This window comes from Rhineura floridana, chromosome 11 (assembly GCF_030035675.1).
Source record: "Rhineura floridana isolate rRhiFlo1 chromosome 11, rRhiFlo1.hap2, whole genome shotgun sequence".
Classification (NCBI taxonomy): domain Eukaryota; kingdom Metazoa; phylum Chordata; class Lepidosauria; order Squamata; family Rhineuridae; genus Rhineura; species Rhineura floridana.
The window spans coordinates 8,427,634-8,439,905 of record NC_084490.1 but is presented as its reverse complement, the minus strand read 5'-3'; the positions used below and the strand labels follow the sequence as shown (position 1 = coordinate 8,439,905).

At 44.4% G+C, this 12,272-nt stretch overlaps 1 protein-coding gene across 8 annotated transcripts in view; it reads right to left on the bottom strand.

Moving 5' to 3' along the window:
* The window catches only part of CHD8 (chromodomain helicase DNA binding protein 8), a 70,374-nt gene extending 61,137 nt beyond the window's left edge, over window positions 1-9,237 (bottom strand). For 2 of the 8 annotated variants that reach the window (XM_061591207.1, XM_061591214.1), the window contains exons 1-2: window positions 9,074-9,236; window positions 6,643-6,695 (exon numbers count right to left, since the gene is read on the bottom strand). The gene's annotated coding sequence lies outside the window, so the exon portion shown is untranslated. Of the gene's footprint in view, window positions 1-5,222; window positions 5,398-6,642; window positions 6,696-7,165; window positions 7,753-8,459; window positions 8,684-8,737; window positions 8,761-9,046 lie in introns of those variants that run through there. The other 6 variants (XM_061591212.1, XM_061591216.1, XM_061591208.1 and 3 more) reach the window with 6 other exon arrangements.
* Window positions 9,238-12,272: the final 3,035 nt, after the last annotated feature.

The window sequence follows — 12,272 nt, the reverse complement described above, 5'->3', positions numbered from 1 at the left end:
TTTTCATTTTTTTAAAAGAGACCTATTTCAAATTTAGAGCACCAATAATGAACAGCATGAGCCAAGGAATCCCAAGTTCAAGTCTCACCTCAGCCACAAATTCATCAGGCCTTGTGCTGGTATTCTCTTAGCTTCATCACTTTCCTCTGCAGCATGCAAATACGACAGCCTACTTTGCAGGGATGTTGTCAGGATCACTGAGATAAGAACTATGAAGTGCTTTGAACACTTTAAAATGTCTTCGATGGAGGTGGCTGTGAGCCCCGGCATGGCCAATGGACCGGGGCTGATGGGAGTTGTAGTTGATCACCATCTGGAGGGCCACAGGTCAGTCACTCCTGTCCTAGATGAATGCTCAGTATTATTCTCGTTCATCCCAATGGGAGAAGGGTTCATTGACAGTGCAAAGATTTGGCAAAAAGAGGCAGCGAAGGGCTTACCCAAAGCTGTCTAGTGAACCCTACAACACAGTTACACCACTAGCCACAAGCCAATGAAATCTCCATCGGACCTTAGGGGCTCAGTGGAGGGGTAAAAAGGGAAGGCACCAAATGCAGGACTGAAGGATGAAGAACGAGGAGATCTCAAAAAGTGTACAGAACACAATTTATCATTCAACATATTTTGTGAATTACAACTGTTTCCATGAGGAAAGGCGGGCTCGTTTTCTCTTTCAGAATAAAGATCCAGAGTTGCCCTGGCAGAAGGTCTTTTGAAAACTCTTAATGCAATGGACACATAGTTTCCAGTAAACCTTTTGAGTTCTTCTACCCATTGCAACTGAGGGGCTTCAGATAAGATTTCAGACATGCTACTTGATGCATGCTGAAGGAGACATGCTGCTCTAGTGCGGCAGCACCTGATCTCTGGAAATCCCTGCCTATTGCTGTTAGGCAGGTGCCTTGGCTCCACTGTTTGATGCCTGCTAAAACGGATTTTTCTTTCATTTCCCTGCACTGCCATTCCCTGAAGCTCCTGCCAGGAAATGAAGAGGGAATTTGTGTTTTGCACTCCCCCCCCCTTAAAAAAAAACCACCCACAAAAGATGCAGAGATATAAACCAATGCTGGTGCACATAGGAAAGTTTTTTTAAAAAATTGTCAAAGTATTAGTGAAACTGACATGGATTCTATGATTCTTCTCATTCTGCTAGTTTCGATAGAGGAAAAGAGGTTTGAGATGGTGAAGGAAATGGTAGTTAAGGAAGGCTAGAAAGATACCTGTGGGATGCAGCCACGTTTAGCCACAGGGCAGCATGAGCTAAAAGGATCTGGTACGTGTGTGCTTTCTCTCTCACTACTTGGAGAGGGTTTGGTTAAATTTTCTGATGAAAGCATAACTTGTGGACAGTGATAATACGCAATAACTCCACCAGCAAGTAAGGTTCCCATAATTAAAGTACTTTAAAATGCATCTGTGATTTCAGACTAAGTGACTTATTGCAGCATGAGCTTTCGCAGGGAAGGTCCTAATTTATTGTAGATCTCTCCCACTGAAATCAATGGTACTCAAAGCGGGCTTAACTTGAATTGGACTGCACCTATTTCCCTTAAGCCAGAGAGCTCTCTGCCTTGCAATGGACTTGTCCTCTGGAATCTAGCCTACTAGCCATGATAACCATTAAAATGTACATGTTTGGGAAGCTCCGATCACCAGATGCTGAGGATTAATGAGGGGATGGATATTCCCATCATACCCTGCTCCTGAACCTCCCTGAGGCATCTGGCTGGCCACTGCCAGGAGGCAAGGATGCCAAGTTAGATGGACCAGCAGTTTGAACACGCATGACCATTTTTATGTTATTGGCCAAACTGAACTCAAAGCTCAGCTTCTTTGCACTCAGCTGTCACTAGAGCTGTTTAGGTCACAAGACAGAAATTCTTCAACATGTGGCTAAAAACACTGGAACTTAACTGAATTAAGATAGGCAATGCAGATTAATTCTAGAATCTGAAGAGAGGGAAGAATTGTGCTCTATGCACGCACACATATACTATGTACATACAGATCGTGAACAATTTCCTAATCCATTTTAACCAACTTTCAGAACAAACTCTTAACACGGGGTGGGCAAGTGCGCGATTCTAAGCCGCAGTACAATAAGAAAAGACCAGACACAAGAAGAGCGAGCGAGCAGTGGGTGTGCTTCATTCCATCTTAATCTGAAAAGGGGGGGCAGAATTAGGTGACCTTGAAAACAATCTTCGGGTTACAGGACAGAACTGCTGAGGAGAGGATATAAATGAGGATTCTAATCCCTGGTGGAAATTCTGCAGAACCAGGCGTGGTGCTTATGCCAGACTGCGATCTTACACAGAAAGCATATCACTTCTCTTAAAGGGGGGGGAGGATTTGCTCTGCAGACTGCAGAGCAAAGACTGTAACTTGGAATAAAACACACACATGCACCTTATTCAGTTTCTTTTTAACTTCTGCTTATTCCTTTCATTACTACCACCACTGCCCCAAAACACGCTGCCAGTAGCATCCCCCCCCCCCAAATTCATGCTACACGGCTACATCAGCAGCTTTTCCTATGAATCTAAAGAGGGAGCCTGGCTGGCCTCATTTCTTGTCCCCTGCTTTAGAGAAGCAAGAGGCACAAACAACTCGAGTCCAATACTTACCCAAGATCAAACCCACTTGAAGATTAACCTAAAATCTGAAGATGTGTGCATTTTCCCTTCTCACTCCGCCACCAACATTTTAAACCACTACTTCATTTTTTGGGGATGCAATCCCAGGGTTATTTGATAGAGATCGATACTGCTAGTATTAGTGCAAGGGGCTGCATAGAAGCGCCACCCTTGTGTGCCATCTAAACTACTTTATTTCCTTCCACCATTATAACAAGACCCACCCACTCCCTCTAGCACTCCTATATATCCATTTATTGCTACCAATCTGAAAAGGATTCCCAGGATAAATCTGGCAGTTTACCAAACACATGGCAAAATAAGGTCTTTGTAGGATGAGGTGGGGCACAGTTTTTAACATTCCAAGTTCAAACCAGGTCTTCTTTCTGGTCAGAAATCATTGTTCATACTTTGGTTTGGAAAAATCCTTGATATTTGCAAATGTTTGCACACACTGAAATGATATTCCTGTGGTGTGGGGATTAACAGATGGACAACGAAAGTGGATCCTGCAGGCCCTTATGGTTGCAAAGAGACTTATACTTCCAGGCAGTGATAGCTGGTGGCTCCATGTTAGTGAGGCAGTGGAATCCACTTTGGATTTCAGAACCTTGGACAGCTCCTCGAAAGTTCATACTAAAACCCAGAACGGATTTCACTGCCCACTGACATAAAGCCATCGGCTGTCACTGCTTCCAAGCTGGAAGGATAAAACATTCACCATCCTCTACCCACTGCCCTTTCTACATCTCAATGTTTATCTTATACATATACAACTTGTTTGGCTATGGATTGGGACATATAGACCAGTTATATTAATATATTTAAGTCAGGAAAAGGTGTGTATGTGTATGTATATTTACAGTATATATATATATATATATATGTGTGTGTGTGTATATATCTTTATTGATATATACATATGCCAATTCTGCAATTCTGCAAATTCACTCTCACCAGTGTGACACAAAATGACATCTATTTAGCAACATTGCTTCCTTGGTTTGAAGGAAGTGTAGTTTACTACACTATGGCCCTGTGAACTTGCTGAAAAGCCACTGGGAAGAGAGGCAGGAAGCTAGCTCAGTGGCCCTCCCGCAAAACTATGATTTGGCACAAAGCAGCTCATCAGTGCCTCTGTCTAAAATCAGTACAGGAGCAAACCCTTTCACACGTTCTTCTCAGCAAATCACAGACCGGGCTGCTTTTATCCTCTGGTCACACTTCGCATTCATACAAACTGACAGCAGGTAGGCCAGGCGAGTAGTTTATCTGCAAGACTGGATTAAGATACGATCCATTTCCCCTCTCAGCAAACCAAGACAGTGAGAAGATGCCTTTTAGCTTCCGTGAAGTTTGGGAAAAGGCAGAAAGGGCCATCCGTTCCAGCCTCCTACCTCCAAGACAGGAGCAACTTTTGCCACTTGTCAGTCAACTGTCCACCACTTGGCAATGCGGAGCACAGCACACCGTAACGGGAATACAACCTGCGTCTCCCCTCCCCGCCTGCCTCTTTTCCGGTCTCAAGAGCAGCAGCCTTTCAAGAGAGCACGAAACAGACCGCATACATACAGCTCATTCTATGTATCTAGTTTTTATATTTCGTACATCACCTTGAGATGTATGCAAAAAGCAGTTAACCGGCACTCCACGATCAATTGTACACACAGCCATGCCTGCCCTCCCTGGGCAGAGAGGCACACAGCAAGACATCAGGGCAACTGCTTGCTTTGCCAAGATGACCGTAGGAGGCTGCCTGATACCGAGTCAGACCACTGGTGCATTTAGCTCAATACTGTCAACACGGACTGGGAGCAGCTCTCCGGGGTTCAGGCAGGGGACACGTCCAGCCCTACCTGGAGATGCCAGGGACTGAACCTGGGACCTTCTGCATGCAACGCTTGTGCTCTACCACCATGCTGCATCCCCACCCTTCCAGATCCCCAGCAGGGGACAACAGATGCCTGTGTTTTGACTCTCCGTTCAAGGAGAAAGCAAAATCAGAAAAGTCACAGCTGCACAGCAAGGACTGGCTGTTACATTCCACTCCTTCTTTTAAACCTTATTGGCACAGTTGGAATCAGGGCTGGCATCGTCAGGCACCTGCAACGGGTGACAGCTGGACTCCTACAGCCTCTTGCTCCTGCTCCTCCATGCTCCCACTGTCTATTCACCTGACCTCTCCAAGCACGCGAACAATGGCCCGGAGTCCTCCTCCCTCTCGCTTTGCACTCTCCCTTCTGAGTGGTTGTGCAGACAGGGCCCAGAGGCAGAGGACAAGCAAAAATGGGCAGCGGCCACAGCGGCAAGGAGGAGGTGTGCCCACTAAAGATCGAGAGCGTCTCGCCTGAGGGTCCACCAAAACATGGAGCTGGCATTAGCCGGGATGTCCTATCCCCAAATCAGGAAAGGGGAACATGTGCTCCAGCTGGAGAGCCACACAACTCCCATCAATCCTGGCCATTGGCCAGGCTGGAAGTCACAGCCCAGCAACATCTAGAGGAGTACAAGTTCCCCTCTTCTGCGCTAGGCCCATGGGAGCTCAAAATGGTGTATCTGTGGGAAACACACTAGGATAGTCCTCACTCAGAGTTTGATGGATCCTTGTTGGGCTTCTGGAGGTTTTGAGGGAATTTCCTGCTGGCATGACTGGTGGATATTTTGAAGTCGTGGGTAACTTCTGCAGTGGATAAATGCCCCAGGTGCTTGATGCCCTCTCCTGCTTGCAAGAGCTCAGTGGGCCCCCTGGCCTATCAGGGAGCTGGAAGGGACAAAACAGCAGAGATAGCGAGGGCACAAGTGGAAAAGCCTCATGAGGAATCTGATCAATGGTAGGCTAAATCTCATTTCAGAACAGAAACATGTAGCCCTCCACATGGCCGATGGTCAGGGAGGATAGGAGTTGCTATCCAGCAACATTTGTAGGTCCAAAGGTGACTCATCCCTGACCTAAACCACCCATGACAGATACATGTCCAATTGTTGCAAACTAATAGCACTCTCCAATTTCTCCATTACATAGAATCCAACATCATCCACAGTCCAACTCATTCCACAAGGTAGGAGTGCCGTTACCAGCAATTTGATACAGACAGAAAATAAAGATTTTTTAAAAACTAGAAACCTTCAGCCCAAAGGGTGGCTGAGGAAGGCAATTTGCACTGTGGGGTGCTCAGGATTGACTTCTGGTGAGTCTCTAGAGCAGCCTTTCCCAACCAGTGTGCCTCCAGATGTTGTTGGACCACAATTCCCATCTTTCCTGGCCATTGGCAATGCTGGCTGAGGCTGATGGGTGTTGTGGTCCAACAACATCTGGAGACACACTGGTTGGGAAAGGCTGCTCTAGACCTACCTGTGACAAGAACCCTCCCCATTTCCCTTTTCCCCAAAACTACAAAACACACAAATGCCAAGTGCACACTTCCTCCATCCCAGCAGCTGCCATCTTGAGATAGTATGATATATTCCACACCCATATATCTCTAGTTAATTATTCTATAACTACCACTCCCTGGCTCCATAACAACAAAAGCAGATTATAATCCTTATTTCACCATATTCATTAAAATTGGGGGGATACATCCATTTACCACTTTCTTAACCATGCTAATTATCAGTACACAAGAGTGACAGTCAAAAGGTAACACGCTGGTATTAAGCAATGGAGTATGCATCCATAGATATATCAGAAAAAGTCCAATAAGGATGCAACCTTATATCCATTTACTTGGGAACAGGCCTCAGTGAACTCAAAAGGATGTGCTTTTCAGGATGCATGTGTAGGATTGCACTGAAAGCGGTTATCAAAATTCTTGAAACGAAGAAAAACATCCTCTGCCGAAAGAATTTTTGAGATCCACTGACTGATTCCTACCACCCCGACCATCTTCGACAATGCAGGCTGATAATTTTTAGCTTAACTCTCAAATCCACACAAAAACTTGAAGGGTTCATGCCCTTTCCCCAAAGTACATTTCCTTCCACCCCAATAATAAACGACACTTACCCAAGAATAAATCCAACAGAATTTGCTTCCAAGTAAATAGCGTAGGTTTGCAGCTGAAGGGGGAGAAAAAGAAAAGGGGAAAAAAAGGATGAATAACACACTACAGAGAGACAGCAGGTTCTCAGCTGCTTGTGTGCCTACAAATCAAATTCTGATTGCCCCTATTGCCCTTAAGGAGAGCCAGAGAACCCTCTGCCTTGCAACAGACTTGTCTTCTAGAATCCAGCCTGCTAGCCATGATAACCATTAAAATATATGGGCAGCTATGATCACCAGATGCTGAGGATTAATAAGAGGGGATGGATATCCCCATCATACCCTGCTCCTGAACCTCCCTGAGACATCTGGCTGGCCACTGCCAGGAGGCAAGGATGCCAATCTAGATAGACCAGCGGTTCGGACACACATGACTATTTTTATGTTATTAGCCAAACTGAACTCAAAGCTCAGCTTCTTTGACCCTCAGCTGTCGCTAGAGCTGTTTAGGTCAAAGACAGAAATTCAAATGCTGATTTTCAGGTACCTGTAATATGCTTCAAAGTCTCCACATGGCAAGAGCCTGATACATTTGATGGAAACTTCTGAGAATCTTCACTCCCACACTTGCCCGTCAGAACTGTGGTCAATACATCAGAACCTTTTCCTAAACAATATTTGAACTACAGATCTCACCTCTACCCACCCAATACCACTGGTCCGAGCAAAATAGATATATAAATCCCACTTTCATATATGAACACACGTTCCTCCTTCACCCCCCTCTCCAAGAACAGAGAATGCTAGGATCACCATTCTACCCCAGGTAGCCCACCCCTCGGCCATTTCTTTCCCAGTCCCCACTTCTGTTCTCCAGTTAAACCAGAATTTTAGGGGAAAAGCCTTTTTCAAGGACCAGACTAGCAATTGTGAATAAACACTGAAGCAATAAGGAAAAAGGGTGGATGGGCATATGTGGAAACCAAATAAGGCTCCCCTCTGACCTTGTCAGTATCACTAGGGAATAGAGAAGGCAGATAGCAACAGGACAACTACACTGGTAAAACTAGGAAGATTTTCCTCTTACGCTTTTGTGCTAAAACATAAGACACACATTCCCAGATGTGTAGAAAGGAGAAAAAGACACTGGGTAAAGGACTAAAATTTCTATCTGAGAGAACACATCTACTCCTAAGTCTCTCTCACACACACAAAACTGCTGGAAAATTGACAAGCAGTTGAAGATCCACCTTCTCACCTGGCCATCCATCAATTTCAAAACCCAACACAAGGTGCATTCAAAACTACACTTCTGCCTTTCCTACAAGCAAGAGATACAAGGTCTAAAAGCACTGGTCTTCAACTAGTGGGTCGGGACCCACTACTGGGTCACAGCCTGATCTAAGATGGGCAGCACTACCGCTATACAAATTATAGGGTTAAAATGAGGACACAATGGGTCCCCACATGCATATCTGGGTTAAAGGTGGGTCCAGATTTGAAAATGTTGAAGACTACAGTTTTAAAGCACTTTGGGAGCAGCATATATGGCTCCCACTGTAGAATTATCCCACCCATGTGAAAACATGGGACTCACCACAGACCTCGAGGTACGTACACACCTGCCCTCTTCACACACCCTGCACAGATCAACCTGACAGCCTCCCCACCTCCCAATATCAATGCAATGCAGAAGAGCCATCCTTCTCTGCACACATCTTACTCCCACTGCAACACAACCATCGTCTACACTTCCTTTCCGGCTCCAACATCCATCCAGGCTTCTGTCTCCTTTCTCTCCTGTCCCCCCAACCAGCTTCCCTCTTTTCTTCCCCAACAACCTCAGAAGGCGGATCAATCCATCTCTTTCCCTTTCCTTCTCAAAGGCGGGCCTCTGCAAAATGCACGTATCAACAGAGAAATGGTAACACGGGGACAATTCTTCCACCTTCACGATAACACCCTCCTATGTGGGAGAATGGAATGCTAAACAGACAAAATTAAAAGCCAATTAACTACAGGACAGAGGAATACATAAAATAAGACTCTCTCTCTCTCTCTTTATATATATATATTTTGGGGGGGTGTTTAGAAGAAAATATATGGTCCGTCCAGCAACCTTTTCCCTCCTCTTCAAAAGGCCAGCACGATATGGATTTATTTCAACCTCCCATTAAAAAAAGGGGGTGGGGAAATCTAGAGAATAGAAAGCAAAGGTGTATTATTAACCCCTTCCTTTTAAAAATGGTCCCTCTCTCTCCCCGTAGGAAGGGGAGGGGGGAGGGGAAATATCCCTGCATCGGGCCTGCATCGTGAGAAGGCGACGGGCCATCCCATAATAATCCGCCGTCTGTATATATGAGAGGAGAAAGGGGGGAATGTGTTGTCTTTTTTAAAAAACAAACAAAACAACAACCCGGTGTCTTACCTGGGGGTCTCCACACCCCCGACTCACCCTTTAAGGAGCCACTTCTCCCGCCCCCCTCCCCTCTCCTAGGGAGAGAGAAGAGAGAACAAGGCAGCCGAGCATGGACGGTGCAACCGAACTTCTCTCGGGGCCCTCCAAGCCACGCCCACTGCTCCTTGCCAGGCCTACGGCCGTCGCTGAACGACCTGTAAGGCCAGGAGGCGGGGCCAGGCAGCAGGTTCGGTTGAGAGAACCTTCCAGGAAGTCTCTCTCTGCAGAGTGGAGCGGGGAGGGGGAGAAGGGAAGCGAGAGGGGGCCTCGCCTTATTAGGGCTGTCTAAGCAGCCGCCTGTGTTATTTTCAAGCCAATGCAAATAAAAGTAAATAATAATGAAAGCTTTTTAATGATGAAGCGCGTGGCCTATGTCGACGTGTTGTATTATTTTATCGCGCCCTAGATCCCGGCAGACAGGCAATGGGTTAGTGACCTATATGAGGAAGCCATGTTGGACTAATAGGCTATTATATTGGGAGAAGTGAGTTACTGGTAAAGGGGAAGGCCAACTATGAACTGTGTTGTAAAAGCAGTATTACTTGTTATATATAGATAAACATAGGTCAATTTACAGCCTATAGCGTTTATTTATTTGCCTTTGCAGCAGTCCTGCAAGGCAAGCCACTGTAGTTCCCATTTTACAGATGAGGAAAATTACCTGAGTAGAGTTTGGGGACGCCGACAGCTTAATGCCAACCGGATCCGTATTCTGTCGTAGCTTGGTCACCTACATGTTGATCCATCTAATAAAAAAGCTAGAAAAGTCTATTTTTGAATTCAAGTAGTGAAAGAGTATGGTATTTCACACTGCATCAAAGGTTTTTTTTGACTTGCAGACTCTGCTCTGAATCCACATTGGACAACTGACACAATGATATGTCCCCACAACCACAGGTTCACAGAATAGATTTTTGAAGACATTTGTACCATAAGACTTATTTAGTGTAAGTAATAATAGTTCAAGAGTTTAGTGGCAGGATTTATAACTAGGATAGAACAGAGTGGGTGCATTCCATTTTTCCAACATGAGGTTAAGGGGGGGGGAGAACTTGGCCTGTGGTGAGGAGGTGGAGATTTCTCACAATCTTTAATCCGTCAATACACAAATAAGTGGTATATATGCTCCTTTATTGTCATAATGGAGAATACTTTCTTTGCCAACAGCAATTTATTGAGCTACGTCATAAGAAAAATTAAAATCTCACCTCTACTAAGTTATTATTATTATTTATTAAATTTTTATACCGCCCCATAGCCGAAGCTCTCTGGGCTGTTCACAACATCAAAATATCAACATACAATTTAAAACCACACATTAATCAATTTAAAACATAACTCATTAAATTTCCAAATAAACCTATACTAAACTAAAATACTAAAATACTAAAAATACTAAATGCTACAATACTGAAATGCTAAAATGCCTGGGAGAAGAGGTAGGTCTTAACCTGGCGCCGAAAAGACAACAATGTTGGCGCCAGGCGTACCTCATCAGGGAGATTGTTCCATAATTCAGGGGCCACCACTGAGAAGGCCCTTTTTCTTGTTACCATCCTCCGGGCTTCCCTCTGCATAGGCACCCGGAGAAGGGCCTTCGATGTTGAGCGCAGTGTACGGGTAGGTTCATATCGGGAGAGGCGTTCCATCAAGTATCGTGGTCCCAAGCCGTGTAAGGCTTTATAGGTTAAAACCAGCACCTTGAATCGAACCCGGAAACATATAGGCAGCCAAAGCAAGCGGGCCAGAACTGGTGTTATATGTTCGGACCGCCTGGTCCGTGTTAACAATCTGGCCGCTGCATTTTGCACAAGCTGCAGTTTCCGAACCGTCTTCAAAGGCAGCCCCACGTAGAGCGCATTGCAGTAATCTAATCTAGAAGTTCTCAATTCTCATCTTTTCACACTGTATTGACAGTTTCTGGTGCATTGCCGTTTTTTACTTAGAGTTGCAATCCAAAGCATGCTTACACATCCAATACATTTGATTTGCCGAATACCAGTTTGGGCAAATTTGCTCATATAAGCTGATCATTTTAAAAAGGAAACAGAAAATTAAATTTATTTGTGGTGTCCATTGGAAATGTGTATGGCTTTAAAATGGCAGAGAAACAGGCATGTTGCTATATTGTCTTAGGTGCCTGCTTAAAACATTTTCATTCAGGCAAGCGAGCCTATCGAAACAAGATGTTGATATTTTTTAATCTCTTTACTGCTGTTTTGTCTTTTAAATGTTTTTACTTACTTGTTTTTAACTGTTATTGATAATTTCAATGTTTTTTGTAAACCACATAGATGGTTTTTTTTTACAATCAAGCAGCATATAAACTTTGTTAAACAAATAAATATGAGCTGTTGTCCAAAACCTTTTTGATAGATTAGAAAGGTGACATAGTTAAATTGGGCAGCTGGGCTTTTTTTTTTTTAAGCCAAAATATATTTTATAGAAACATTTAACAAAAAAGCAAACAGGAGCAACCACCATTTTAGAATCTCCTTTCTGTTATGCAAGAAGGAATGCCCTTTCAAAAATGTTGCCTGCTGTGACCATCATCAATAAACCAGGTAGGCCTGCTACTTTGCTTTCAGAACTAGTGTTGCTGTTCATATGCAAATATATGCATATCCTTTTTAGAAAAGGTGGCATGCAGTGCAATCCTGTATATGTATACTCAGAAATAAATCCCACGGTGTTCAGTGTGGATTCCTTCCAGGTAAGCATGCATAAAATTGTAACCTGTGATCTCTTTAATCTTGACCCTTGTCTTTTTTGCATTCTGCAGACTGTCACTCCTGACCCTCTGCAAGACATCATTCTTCCATCAAAGAAACAGATCATCCCTGCATATTATTTATTTATTTATTTATTTATTTACTGTATTTATATACCGCCCCATAGCCGAAGCTCTCTGGGCGGTTTACAGTCACTAAAAACATTAAAAACAAATAATAATAACCTGCAGATCTCCCACTGGTTGATGCACCCCTTGCACTTTCAATTTAATAATGGAAAAACAGGCTCACTCCACCATAGCTCAGCGGTGGAGCACTTGCTTTGCATGTAGAGGGCTGCTGCATTCAATTCCTGGCATCACGAGTTAAAAAGAATCAATAGCAGGCAAACATAAGAGCCCTCTTGAATCGGACCAAAGACCCATTTGGTCTAGCATCCTGCGCTCAAAGTGGCCAATCAGATG